The 14,566-nt window shown below is 40.7% G+C and overlaps 1 protein-coding gene across 2 annotated transcripts in view; it reads right to left on the bottom strand.

Moving 5' to 3' along the window:
* Positions 1–13,264, bottom strand: part of LOC125486667 — a 58,817-nt gene extending 45,553 nt beyond the window's left edge. The window contains exons 1-2 of one of the 2 annotated variants that reach the window (XM_048615218.1): positions 13,183–13,264; positions 3,134–3,187 (exon numbers count right to left, since the gene is read on the bottom strand). The gene's annotated coding sequence lies outside the window, so the exon portion shown is untranslated. The remainder of the gene's footprint in view (positions 1–3,133; positions 3,188–13,182) is intronic. The other variant, XM_048615227.1, reaches the window with a different exon arrangement.
* Positions 13,265–14,566: the final 1,302 nt, after the last annotated feature.

Raw genomic sequence — 14,566 nt, 5'->3', positions numbered from 1 at the left:
CGAGAACGCCCTCAACCGTGTCTCCCACATCTCCCGCACCTCATCCCTCACACCCCGTCCACGCAATAAAAACCAAAAAAGAATCCCCCTCGTCCTCACGTACCACCCCACCAACCTCCGGATCCAACGCATCATCCTCCGACACTTCTGCCATCTGCAATCCGACCCCACCACCAAAGACATCTTTCCCTCCCCACCTTTATCTGCTTTCCGGAGGGACAACTCTCTCCGTGACTCCCTTGTCCGCTCCACACTCCCCTCCAGCTCCACCACACCCGGCACTTTTCCCTGCAACCGCAGGAAGTGCTACACCTGCCCCCATACCTCCTCCCTCACCCCCATCCCAGGCCCCAAGAAGACTTTCCACATCAAGCAGATGTTCACCTGCACATCTGCCAATGTGGTATACTGCATCCGCTGTACCCGGTGTGGCTTCCTCTACATCGGGGAAACCAAGCGGAGACTCGGGGACCGCTTTGCAGAACACTTACGCTCGGTTCGCAACAAACAACTGCACCTCCCAGTCGCGAACCATTTCAACTCCCCCTCCCATTCCTCAGACGACATGTCCATCCTGGGCCTCCTGCAGTGCCACAACGATGCCACCCGAAGGTTGCAGGAACAGCAACTCATATTCCGCTTGGGAACCCTGCAGCCCAATGGTATCAATGTGGATTTCACAAGTTTCAAAATCTCCCCTCCCCCCACCGCATCCCAAAACCAGTCCAGCTCGTCCCTGCCTCCCTAACCTGTTCTTCCTCCCACCTATCCCCTCCCCCCACCTCAAGCCGCACCTCCATCTCCTACCGACCAACCTCATCCCGCCCCCTTGACCTGTCCGTCCTCCCTGGACTGACCTATCCTCTTCCTAACTCCCTACCTACACTCACCTTTCCTGGCTCCATCCCCGCCCCTTCGACCTGTTTGTTTCCTCTCCACCTATCCTCTCCTCTATCCCTCTTCTATCCGCCTCCCACTCTCTCCCTATTTATTTCAAAACCCCCTTCCCCTCCCCCTTTTCTGATGAAGGGTCTAGGCCCGAAACGTCAGCCTCTCTGCTCCTATGATGCTGTTGCCATGTATATACTAAATCGGTGAAGGTGAACTTGTGGTAGACAGCAGCTGATAACTCCCTGGAGGATATTTCAACTAACATATCAAGGAAAGGGAGTTTTATTTCAAATGACATGGAATAAATAAAGATAAATCAATTCCACTGGCTGAAAGCTCAGTAATACAGGATTTGAAATAATTAACAAAAGAGCGATTGGTGAGTGGTGGTTTTTAAGCAAAGCAAGGTTCAATGATCCTGAATACACTATTTGAAAAGGATAGCGAAAGCAGGTTAATTCTAACTTTAAAAAGAAAAAGCATCTAGATGAAGGAATGAAAATTGCATTTTTTGTAAAACTGTAGAGGAAGTGGAACTGAATTCATATACCTCTTCAAGAGCTGGCAAAAAAAAAACGAGATAGGTCAAAATGCCCTCTTCTGTGCAACAGGATTCTTTGAACAGTATGCTAAGCAGATATACACAAGACGTTCCCAGAGGTCTTTAACTCTGACCTTTTCTAAAGCTTCAGGACTTGTACAATTATGTTAGTTTGTTTGACCTGAAGCCAAATTGAAAACTAACAATTTATGAAGTCTGAACTGTGATTACCCAAGTCTGCAGCTTATGGTCATCAGATGGAAACAAGAAAATACATATCATTAAAAATCACAGTATCAATCAATCAATAAGATTGATTTCCAAACTACTACACTTATGTTTATTTATTTCCCGACTATCTATTTTGAAAATATCCTAAGGCACTTTATATAAATAAGCTACCAGCAAGAACAAAGCAGTACACTCCTCATCACTTGTGATGCTACGTGACAGTCATTATGGACAACAGCTTTGGAGGTAGAGGAACATTAACTAATATGTGTGACTGTTACAAACAAATGCCCAAATAAGACCTGCAAAATACGCACACGCAAATTTAACAGAGAACAATAAATGTCAGATCCAATATTCAACAGATTGACCAGCCCTGTGCAGTGAACAAAGGAATTGAGGCTTCTGCTGTAGACTTTGATTAAACAGTTTGATTCAACATCTGAAAGATTAACCAGGTGTGATGTGATGAGCGTTTCCAGCATTTTCTGTTTTTGTTTCAAATCATCAGCCAATTTTTTTTTTAAAAAAAGGGAAGGATGTTTAAATGATCTATCTTACAATAAATACATGAATATCCCCAACAATGCAATTAAATTTCATCTTTAAGCAGCACTATGATAATAAAGACTAAAATATAAATTGTTTTGATGGATTATTTATTTAGGGCAAAAGCAAGAAATCGATGATGGAAAAGTCAATGATGGAAATGGACATTAAATAGCAACTCCATCCACTACCAATTAGTCAGTATTGACAAAGTTGAGATTCATGCAAAACTGTTGCCTGCACGTTTGAATCCTATGCCTTAATGCAATTTAGTGTGAGAGTGAAGGAACTAGTTCACAAGCTATTAACATAAGTGCTCTGTAAATATAATCTGTTTTACTCAAGTGAGGGGCATCAACCACAAAATGGACTTCAAGCTCAAATATATACTCCTCTCTCACCCAATCTCCAAATTCTGTGGTAATATAAATCTTTCATGCAGAATTTAACTTGAAGGGAATTACTTAACATTACACCACAATCCTTCACGATGTGAAGTATCACACAGGTGCAAAACTGTACCAATATTTTCTGGAGGTTTCAGTACAAAACAAAACATCAAGTTATAGTGAAAGCTGAAGACTGAATGCCTACCATAAACAGCAAAAAATCTTCTCAGCAGGGAAAACAGTTAATAAATTAGTTTTATAAATGACTAGGCACAAATGCTTCATAGACACGGAAGCAGAATTTACCTTAAGAATCTTGACATTTCCTCACGTGCCCTAGAGCCTCAATTTTTCTAAAATTCTTTCACAGAAAGTGGGTCTATGCAACGGTGGAGGGTAAAAATGAACACTAGCATCAATCCAAATCCACCTTACAACCAATGAATGTTGACAGAAATGAACTTAAATCAATGCAGCAGCAATTAAAAATTTTAACCACACTTGTAGAAACAGTAAATAGAAAAATACATACCAGTGTTAAACGTTTTAGTCCCTGTGGTTTTAATGTGTCCTTTTGATCCAGGAACTGAGAAATAGAATTCAAAAGCAGAAATAACATTTAATTGAAATTGACATATGTATTTATGCAATTACACTTTCTGCACTTGGGAAAAGAACTAACAGTTCTGGAGTTACGTGCATCAATACAAGGAAAATATTATCTATGTTTCATCTCATTCTCCTGCTGTACTTTTTCATCCTGAAAGTCATGCTTTAAAGATCAATTGGAGGTTAGCTATATTGCATTGTACCATCACATTAAATGTTTTCACCTACACCATCCTCTGCTTACAAAGTGCATGTAGCATTTTAATGCTGTTCCTTACTGTTATTAGGAAAAAGCACTTACACAGGATTACATGAGATCTATTGCATAGCAACAGGCCATGCAGCCCACTAAGTCCATATCAGTGTTTATGCTCCACATGATAACAGAAACGCATGTTCAAATCCTGGTCCAAAAATATTTTCAAGATTGTTTCTTTTCCTTAAACATTGTATTAAAAGTAAATCTAAATTCTGGACAACCATTTGCAGCCCCTGTTCTATAGAAGGAATCTAACCAGCTCATACGAAAGTTGAGAAATGTTTGGAATTGGCTACAAGAAAGGTTGATAAGTTCAGTACCTGTAAGTACGAGTTGGACAAACGCCTGTTTGCCTTGAAGAAAGAAAGATCATTGGAGAGATAAGAGTTGTGAATTGTACAGCTATTCAACTCCAACAGTGAATAGATTTATCTAAATGCTTCCTTCCAGTTGTTACATACTACCTTTGGATGGCACAAAGTCCCTTCAACATGTGCATTGAAAAGCGTGATCTCACATGGGTTGACAAAGTGTTTTTGAAAGGCAGACTGAAACACAAGTATAGGAATTCAACTGCAAATAAATAATAGAAGAAGCTGAAAATACATGGGTGGTCAGGCACTATACGAGATGAACAGATTCGAGGTAGATGATCTTTTATCAGAATGATCCATATATTTCCAGTATTTTCTATCTTTATTCAAGATTTCAAGAATCCAGTTTTCTGTTCTCAGCTCACTCGCATACTAACTTATCACTCCCTGTTTGGGCAATTTCCTCCAGCTCCACAACATTCTCAAAATGATCTGCACCTAATTAATTATGGCCTCTTGAACATACCAGCTTAAACTGCAATTTCCCCCATCCAACGGCACTTTTGTTGCCTAGGTCCAAAGCTCCAGAATTCCATCTCTACCTTGGCTTCTCTACTTCACTTTGCTTTCCTTCAAGACAGGCCTTAAAAACATACCTTTGGCCAATCCCTTGGTCATCAAACCCATAATTGTTGTGTACTTTGGTGTCAAGTTTTGTTGTCATGAAGTCAATTGGACAATTTATTACATTTCATGCACTATAGAAATCACAGTTGTCACTGCTGTTCTTCTACACAAGTTCAATATATTTATAAAAGTCAGCAAACTCTATAAGTGAGTAACAAACCTGAGGAAACAAGTCCACTATGTCTTACTCAGACTATTTCAGGCTCTAAAATTTGATCTGACAACAGGTCAATTTTTTGAAGATCAGTTTGATAGGTTTTTTTTTCCTTTATTCGTTCACAGGATGAGGGTATTGCTGGCTAGGCAGCATTTATTGCCAATCCCTACTTGCTCAGAGGGCAGTTAAGAGTCAACCACATTGCTGTGGGTCTGGAGTCACACGTAGACCTGACGGCAGATTTCCTTCCCTAAAGGATATTAGTGAACCAGATGGGTTTTCCCCCCGACAATCCACAATGGTCTAATGGTCATCATTAGACTCAAGTCCAGATATTTATTGGATACAAATTCCACCATTTGCGTGGTGGGATTTGAACTTGGGTGCCCAGAACATCATCTAGGTCTCTGGGTTAACAGCCCAGTGATAATACCACTAGACCATTGCCTCCCCTGATTGCCAAATGTACCACCTTTAATGAGAACTCACTCCTTCATCACTGAGAAAGCTAAGCCAACTATGTCTTCTGTTAGACCCCTCCAGGGCACCTATGGCTGAAAACTGTTCAAACACCAAGTGCAAAAATAGATTAAGATTGTGTTGGATGACCCAATGTCTCAAAACCACAGATGTAAGCATTCGAAATCCCAAAATAGTTGATTCACCTGACATTTTATCCAATTTTTCCTAAACAGTACCACCTGATTGATCATCCATGTCTCTCAGAATAACCACCTGAGCTAAAATCAATTTCCTAACAGTTTCATCACACACATCAAAATGGGGAAATTCACAAGATGAAAGACTGGTTCCATAAACTTCCACTTTGGTTGTAGAGTCAGGTTCCCTCTAAATAAAGGGAAAAGTTCAAATAAAAACAGCATGTGTTGGGAGGAACTGCAGAGAGACAAGAGTTGACTTTTCAATTCCTTTTTGTCATTGAAGGGTCACATTGGACTTGAAACATTAACTGTTTTTCCCCCCTCTACAGACATTCCCAGGCCTGCTTAGGCTTTTCCAGCACTTTCTATTTCAGATCTCCAGAGTCCACAGTACTTCACTTTCATTAGAATGAAGTTCAAACTGAACTATAAAGGCAAAACATACTTTAAGATGCTCTGGTGTGATTCCCAAGACCTCATACAGCAAAAGACATTTATAATTTCCAATATTTTCAATTATTCATGGGTGCACTTATGATTAAGGGTTAAAATCAACAGTTAAAGAAATGTCTCAAATTACACATGGCATACCAAGACACACAAAGTGATGAACTTTGGTTGCCGCGTGCAAGCCAACCACTGAATTTTCAATCTTGGGAAATTACAAACCAAGGTCAAGTTCGAAGCAAGGGGAAATACGAGTCACTGTTAAGTACCTCTAGCTTTCCCACAGTTTTGGTAAAGTAGTTGGTAAAGTACCAATTGACAAATTCAAACAAGTCCATAGCTGGTTAGAAATCTGACAGGAGAAAACGGGAATTTGGCCAGATCATAGAAACATGCAAATGATCACAACACTACCAATGACAGTTTAAGCATCAGGTACGTCAAGGCAGGTGTTAAAACAGTACAGGATAAGGATACAAGGGGTAGAATTTCTGAAGCAGATTCTTTCAAATTTAAAGAACTTTATCAGGACACAAGATCAAATAGCACAGGAACCATGCAAAGACTAAATGGTCTACTGAATGGATCCACCAAATGTGGTTTTTAAGCACAATGACTATGATCCATGTTCCAGTTGAGTACCAAGTTTACTGCCAAGGTGTTTCTTTTAAAATACGATTATCAAACTTGATCTTCTATCTTCCCAAATTTTAAGTTGACATCTGTAAACTATCAGGCTCAACCCACAAGATATTTAATGCTTCAGGGCCTTAACATTCAACTGAAAAGTTTTCCGCTGAAGATAAATCCCCAGAGGGATTTAATGAATCAGAAAGAGACATCTTTGGCACATTGGGTCTGCTCCACCATTCAACGGAAACATGACTGGATCTGATAATTCTTAACTCCACGTTGCTGTGCTATCCCCAAACCCTGGACTTCCTTGCTGAGTAAAAGAATCAGTCTACCTTTACCTTGAATGTAGTTAATGACACAGCCTTTACAGCTCTCTGCAGGAAAGAATTCCATAGATTGACTTCCCTCAAGAAATTCATCTGCATTTCTGTCCTAAATGGGTGATCCCTTATTGAGATTAGGCCAAATAGTCCTAAACTCTCAAGTGAAGCAAGCTTGCTACATCTACCCTGTCAAGCCCCTTAAGAATCTTGTATGTTTCAAAAAGGTTGCCTCTTATTCTTTTATATACCAATGAGTACGGGCCCAATCAATTCAACTTCTCGTCATAAGACAGTCCCTCCATACCTGATATCAGCCTAGTGAACCTTCTCTGGACTGCTTCTGATGCCAGCATCATTCCTGAGGCAAGAGACAGATTTAAGGGGGAGGTGATGGCCAAGTGCACTATTAAGCCAGAAACACAGTTAATGCTCTGTGGATCTGGGTGCGAATCCAACCACATCTGATAGTACAATTTGAATTCAATAAATATCTAGAATTAAGAACCTAATAATGACCATGAAATCACTGTTGGTTGTGGGGAAAAACCCATGTGGTTCACTAATGTTCTTCAGGGAAGGAATTCATGCTGATGGCAGATTCAGTTGGTTTGCAGGTGCAGCAGGTAATTAAGATGACAAATGAAATATTGTCCTTCATTGCTAGAGGGATGGATTTAAAAATAGAGAGGTTATGCTGCAGCTGTACAGGGTGCTGGTGAGACCACACCTGGAGTACTGTGTACAGCTTTGGTCTCCTTACGCGAGAATGGATGCACTGCCACTGGAGAGGATGCACAGGAGGTTTACTAAGTTGAATGTGGAGTTGAGAGTTGGCTTATGAGAAGTGATTGATAGACTGTGACTATACTCAATGGAATTTAGAAGAGTGGGGCAGGGGGGTGCAGAATCTTACATAAACATATAAAATTATGAAGGGAATAGATAAGATAGAAGCAGGGAGATTGTTTCCACTGGTGGGTGGAACTAGGGGGCATAGCCTCAAAATGAAGGGGAGCAGATTTAGTACTGAGACGAGGAGGAACTTCTTCACCCAAATGGCTGTGAATCTGTGGAATTCCCTGCCCAATGAAGCAGCTGAGACTGCCTCATTGAATGTTTTTAAGGCCAAGATAGATAGATTTGTCAACAGTAACGAAACTAAGGGTTATGATGAGCGGGCAGGTAAGTGGAGTGGAGCCCACGAGAAGATCAACCATAATCATACTGAATGGCAGAGCAAGCTTGACAGGCCAGATGGCCCACTCCTGCTCCTATTTCTTATGTATCCTCATCTGGTCTAGCTTACATGTGACTCCAGATCAAAGCAATCTGGTTGATTTTCAACAACCCACTAATGTCCTGTCCCACTGGTGGGACAGACCCAGCAAAGGTAGTGGCACTGTGGTATACAGTCAAAGGGGTTGCCATGGGAGTCCTCAACATTGGCTCTGGACCCCATGAACTCTCACGGCATCAGGTCAAACATGGGCAAGGAAACTTCCTGTTGATCATCACGTACTGTTCCCCCTCAGCTGATGAATCCATACTCCTCCATGTTGAGCACCACTTCAAGGGAGCGCTGAGGACGGGAAGGGTTCAGGGTACTTTGGGTAGGGGATTCCAAAGTCCACCACCAAAAGTCTCTCATCAAGTTTGTCATAAAGAACATATTGGCTGCTCAACTGGATCTGCATCAGGCAGTTAGAGAATCCAGGAAAACATACGATTTTGTCCACACTAATCTACCTGCTGCCGATGCATCTGTCCATGACAGTGTCAGTAAGAATGACCACCACCACAGTCCTTATGGAAGCAAAGTCCCACCTTCACATTGAGAATACTCTCCATTGTGTTGTGTGGCGTGCTGTGGCATGGTGCGCTGCCATCACTTATAGACTTTGAACATAGCTAGCAAGTCAAGACTGGGCATGCATGAGGTTGTGTGGGCCATCAACAGGAGCAGAAATGTACTCCAACCATATGGCCAGCATTCTACTATCACTACTGAGCCAGGGGATCAGCCCTAGCTCAATGAAGTGTGTAGGACAGCATGCCTAGAAATGATTGACCAATCTGGAGATGCTATCAAACAGGACTACTCGCATGCCAAACAGCATAAGCAGCAAGTGTCAGACAGAGCAAAGCGATCCCACAGCCAACAGATCAGCTCCAAGCTCTGCAGTCCTGTCACATCCAGTCATGAATGATTGTGGACAATTAAACAACTCACTGGAGGAAAGGACTCAACATAGACAAATCTAGCACATAGTGCACAATACAAGGCATAAGCATTCTTAGCAGTCTTCAGTTAGAAGTGCCAAGTGGATGATCCATCTCTGCCTCCTCCAGTGGTCCCCAGCAGAGATGCCAGTCTTCTGCCCATTTATTTCACTCCACATGATATCAAGAAACGAGTGGAAGCAAATGTGGAGTGATGATATGCTGGCAGCAGTACTGAAGAAGTACTCCTGAACTTCTTGTAATCACAGTCAAGTTTTTACAGTACAGCTACAACATTGGCATCCACCTGACAATGTGAAGAAATGCCCTGGTTTGTCCTGTATATATAAAGCAGGGCAAATCCAACATGGCCAATTACCACCTCATCAGTCTACACAGTAAAGTGATGGAAGGTGTCATCAACAGCGCTTTCAAGCAGCACTTGGTTTGCAACAACCTGCTCACTGATGCCCAGTTTAGGTTCTGCCACGGCCACTCAACACCTGACCTCACTACAGCTTGGTTCAAACATGGATAAAAGAGCTGAACTCGAGTTGTGGTGAGAGTGACAGCTCTTGACATCAAGGCCACATTCGATCAAGTGTGGGGGTCTCAAGGAATCCTAGCAAAACTGGAATCAATGAGTATCGGGGAAAACTCTTCACTGGTTGGAGTCACATGTGGCACTTGAAAAACACCTGTATTTGTTGGAGATCAGTCATCACAGCTCCAGGGCACTTCTGCAGAAGTTCCTCATATTATCGTCCAAGACCCAACCATCTTCAACTCAATGAACTTCCCTCCATCATAAAGTAAGAAGTAGGGACATCTGCCAATGATTGGTGCTGAACATTGCACATTTATGACTCCTCAGATACTGAAGCAGTCCACGTTCAAATGCAACAAGAGCTGGACAATGCCCAGCCTTGGGTTGAAAAATGGCAATGAACATTTGCACTACACAAATGCCAGCCAATGACCATGTGTAATAAGAGACAAACTAACCACTGCCCCATGATATTCAATGGTGTTACCACCATTGAATCTCTCACTAACAACATCCTGGGGGTTACCATTGACCGGAAACTCAACTGGACTCATCACATAAATACAGTGGCTGCAAGAACAGGTCAGAGGCTAGGAATACTACAGTGGGCAAGTCACTATTTGACTCCCCAAAGCCCGTCAACCATCCACCACACGTCAGGAATGTAATGTAATATTTCTCACTTGCCTGGATGCGTGCAGCTCCAAGAGCACTCAAGAAGCTTGACACCATCCAGGACAAAGCAGCCCACTTGATTGGCACCTCATTCACAAGCATCAACTCCCTCCACCACTGACATTCAGTAGCAGTAGTGTGTTCTAACTACAAGATATACTGCAGGAATTCACCACAGATCCTTCAACAGCACCTTCTAAACTCATGACCATTTCCATTGAGAAGGACAAGGACAGCAGATACATGGGAACACACCTGAAAGATCCCCTCCAAGCCACTTGCCATCCTGACTTGGAAATATGTCACCATTCTTTCACTGTCCCTGGGTCAAAATCTTGGAATTCCCTCCCTAATGGCATTGTGGATCTCCCTACAGCACGTGGACGGTAGCAAGGCAGCTCATTACAACTGTCTCAAGGTTAACTAGGGATGGGCAATAAATTCTAGCCCAGTCATCAATTCCCATGTCCCACGGGTGAATAAAACAAAGGCCAAAACTGTTCAGAGTATTCTGGTCATGGTCTAAATAGTACCTAATAGTTTTAGAAAGGCCTTTTTCTAAATTAAAAACCCTATTACCTTTAAAATAAATGCCAACTGTTCATTTGTCTACTGTATTATGTGCTGAATTTGGATGCTAGTTTTTTATGATTCATACATGAAGACCCCCAAGTCTCTCTTTGTTGTGGTTCTCTGCAGTTGTTTTCCTTATAAATCGTATTCAGCTCTATTATTCTTCCTGCCAAACTGCATAACCTAAGATCTGTTCCATCTGCCAAGTTTTACCCACTCATTTCATCTTTCTCATGCATGGGATGCATGCAGAGACACAATAAAGTAATATATATTCAGGAATTTACTGGCCTGGATCTTCCAATCTTAAGCATTCAAAAAATAAAACACATTTGACATCTGCAGGTGTTCTTTTTGTGAATTTCTAGGCCAGGAGCATTCCCAGATGAATCTGTCTAATCCAGGCCAGGAATCCACTAAGTGGGTTGGTGTTGAAAAAACATTTACTGCTCCCTCAACCCACCATCTGTACCAGGTGCATAACATTATATATTTGCCTCTTTGCAATCCACAGTAAAAGTACAATGTTGGAGACTCAGGACCAGACTTGAGTTTGTGCCGATCTGAATGGCTCAGATTCTCAAATTCTCTGATCCATCTGTAGTGTCTTGATCAATGGATTTGCTGATGCTACAACAGTCTAGTAAAACGCAGTGCACAGTTTTAAAGCAGTTAGCATTTCAGATAATAGCCTACACAACAGACAAGTCAACTGTGAGCTTCTAATTCAAATATTCGATGGAAAGAATTGTGATGCTGCAATGTTGTCAAGGATTTTGATTTACCAAATCATATTTACATGTGATGAATACTAATGACCAAAATAATTCAAGTATGCATCTGTCAGCAAAATTATAAAGGAAATGATCCAACGATCACCATAAAGTGCTGTAATGCTTGGATTTATGGAAGCCCTTCTTATGAGAAGCCCTGGACTTCATTTTTTGTCTGTTCAGAGATAAACACGCACGCTCCAGTCACTGTCTTCAAAGAGCTAAAGCTGGGGTTGGCAGAACAATGAAGCATTTATTGCAAGGAATTTGCCATTCAAATGTTTCATTTTGCTTCAGACACAGTACCATTTTTACTCTCAGTTGAAAGAGGACAAGTTTTCTTTTCCCCTTTCAAAGTACCCAGTAGCAAACTTTTGTCACTTGCCGATAAACCAGTAGCATACCATGAGCACTTTCAGTCAACATTCTGACAGCAAGACAATTCTTGCAAAATGTTACCACTCATGGTACTCCATAATGTTGTAAGCGGGCTACTACATTGTGTTAAGGGCATTTACCCACTAACGCTCATCATGGGGTTCATAATGTCGTCCCAAAAAACTGGCATCACCAGCTGAAGTGGTGCTGGCATAGACAATGCAAATTCTTGTCATCAAATCTAGGCTGAAGTGGATTTTTAATTTTGCTACTGGGATACAGTTAATGTGAAGTCCTGAACCATGTAAAATCAACTTGTAATATTTTAAGGAATGCCAGCATGTCGCAGTAGTGTTCTTCATTTTTGGTGACAGGTCAAGTACCAAGCACACCACTTTTGAACCAGAACTTTGTGGACTTAAAGTTATAGTCCAGAAGGGAAAGTTGAATCATCCACCCTTATTCCATATTCAGAGTGAGAACAATGGTGCATTTTAAAACAAGTGCTCAATAAAAAGTAGCACTTGTTTGCAGAAAATGGTTTTTTTCAAACCAGAGCCTGCTGTCTTATTTACACCAGCGACTTTGCATATTACGCTGACCCAACAGCATCTTGGGCAGAACTGGGCAGCAAAAGAAAAGACTCCTGTTTCCCAGTTCCAAAAATGATGGTGATTAAAGTACAAAAGAAAACTAAAATAACTTATTGAAATAGAAACAAAAAGTGAAAAGAGAACTGGACAAAAACATTGAAGTGTTTAAGAATGATGAAAAAATGAAATGGTGGCATTGGGAAGAGAAGACAGACAAATTGTTTCTTTTATCTTCTTCAAAACCATTAGACTTCATTTCAAATACTTTTGTTGTGGTTTTGCAAAAACTGTAGTAGTCTGAAGTCTCAAGTAGTCAGAGCAATTGGCAAACAAGGCTTCAAAGTAAAAATACTCAAAGCTTCGCACCCCCAGAATGATGCACAAGTCAAACAAAAAATGTTTTGACTCATTCAGCCTGTCAATGTGCCTATATGCACATGTGCCAATCCTTGTTGGTGACAAATCACATTGCAATGGCACAAGACTGGGATGAAGCACAAAAACCGAGCTCAAAGCTCACCTTGTGGAAAAGATGCAAACTGAAACACAAGTGTTCAGTTATTCCCTTGGGCCACAAATTATTTTATGGTAAACTATTTTAAGGTTTACAACTCATAGGAAACTTGTTCAAGTCAGTGCATGATTCAGTTTAAATAAAATTTAAGTGTCAGACTTTCTACAGCCTCCGTAATGATAACAAGATCCTAAATGAATCTTGTAATACTTACCATTTTTAAAGCTTTCCTCATTCTGTCATATGAAGTTCGGGAGGAACCATCGAGGAAATTAAACAGAAAAAAAAGTTAGGATTGCTTCTGTTGGGATATAAAACTGAAAGATTTCATTAACAATGATATTTTGCAGAGTTAGTTTTCCCCGGAAGGTCATCTTTTCATTTGTTTTATTCAAGAAAAGGAACTTGTCCGGGTACATTCTGCAAAAAATTCACTTGAGCTCTTTCATATTTTTCTGACTACTGCAGAAAAAAAACCACACGATTAATTGAAAAACGTCCAAAGAAATAGCTTTTGTATATTATAAAGTTGATTTAGTAAAATTACATCATTAGTAATTTTACTATACTCAGAAACACATTTAAAACACACTTAAGATTCTGAGATTCTTTGATCACATGTTGTTGAATATCTGAATACTGTAAGACGTCCTTACATTGAGGCTTAAAGCAGTCTAACGCTAATGACCAGTAACTTTATTCAAAACACATTTGTTGGGCAAATGTTATTTTCCGCCCTCTTTGTTAAAAATGCCTTGCAACTTCTACTTACTTGGTGTACCAGAGCCTGTGTATTCCAAGTCTCTACTTTTTGAGGCACTAAGTGTCATGAATGAAATGTCCTCAGAATCAAGTCCTTTCCTGTGCAAACGTACAAAAAGATGTTTGTATACCAGTTATCAGTATGACAAACATCAAATGTCTCACTGGACATCTGAAAAAAGTTTGGTAGGACTCTTGAGCTTGGAATCAAGAGGCTGAAACTTTTTTTTGGAAAAAAAAAAGTTATTACAAGCTCTGGATACAAAGTGTATTATCCACTTTCCCTTACTGAATTGCTTGGTTTGTGTAATTTCTTTCAGTTCAACAACAGCTGGTAAAACCAGAACTAGGTGGTCACGTCATAGGTTACAACTAAATAATAAGTTTTCCCATCAAATTCAGTGATTGATTAGTCAAAATGTTTGAAGGGAATATATAAAGATTGGCTAACAGCTTCGCCTATCTTCAAAAGGATGGGTCTTTTTTTCAAACCTCATTCATTTTGACTGTTGAGCAACTGGACAGATCACACTCTCGAGGGCAGTACTAATCATTGCTACTTCTTTTCGAACAGTCAGGTTCTTAGTAACTCATGCACTTTTGTTAAATGTCTACAAAGGCAGGCAAGGTTAAAGGGCAAAAACAAAATTGAAATCAAGCAATGACTTTAGTTTTAGACTAAAAGCAGATGCACTTTGAAATTATAGTAAAATATTCTCAAGCAATACTGTAAAATCATAGATAGTAGGAACTGCAGATGCTGGAGAATCCGAGACAACAAGGTGCAGGGCTGGATGAACACAGCAGGCCAAGCAGCATCATGCTGCTTGGCCTGC

Source organism: Rhincodon typus, chromosome 2 (assembly GCF_021869965.1).
Source record: "Rhincodon typus isolate 14 chromosome 2, sRhiTyp1.1, whole genome shotgun sequence".
NCBI classification, from domain to species: Eukaryota; Metazoa; Chordata; class Chondrichthyes; order Orectolobiformes; family Rhincodontidae; genus Rhincodon; species Rhincodon typus.
The sequence above is the reverse complement of the archived record's forward strand: the minus strand, read 5'-3'. Positions and strand labels throughout refer to the sequence as shown.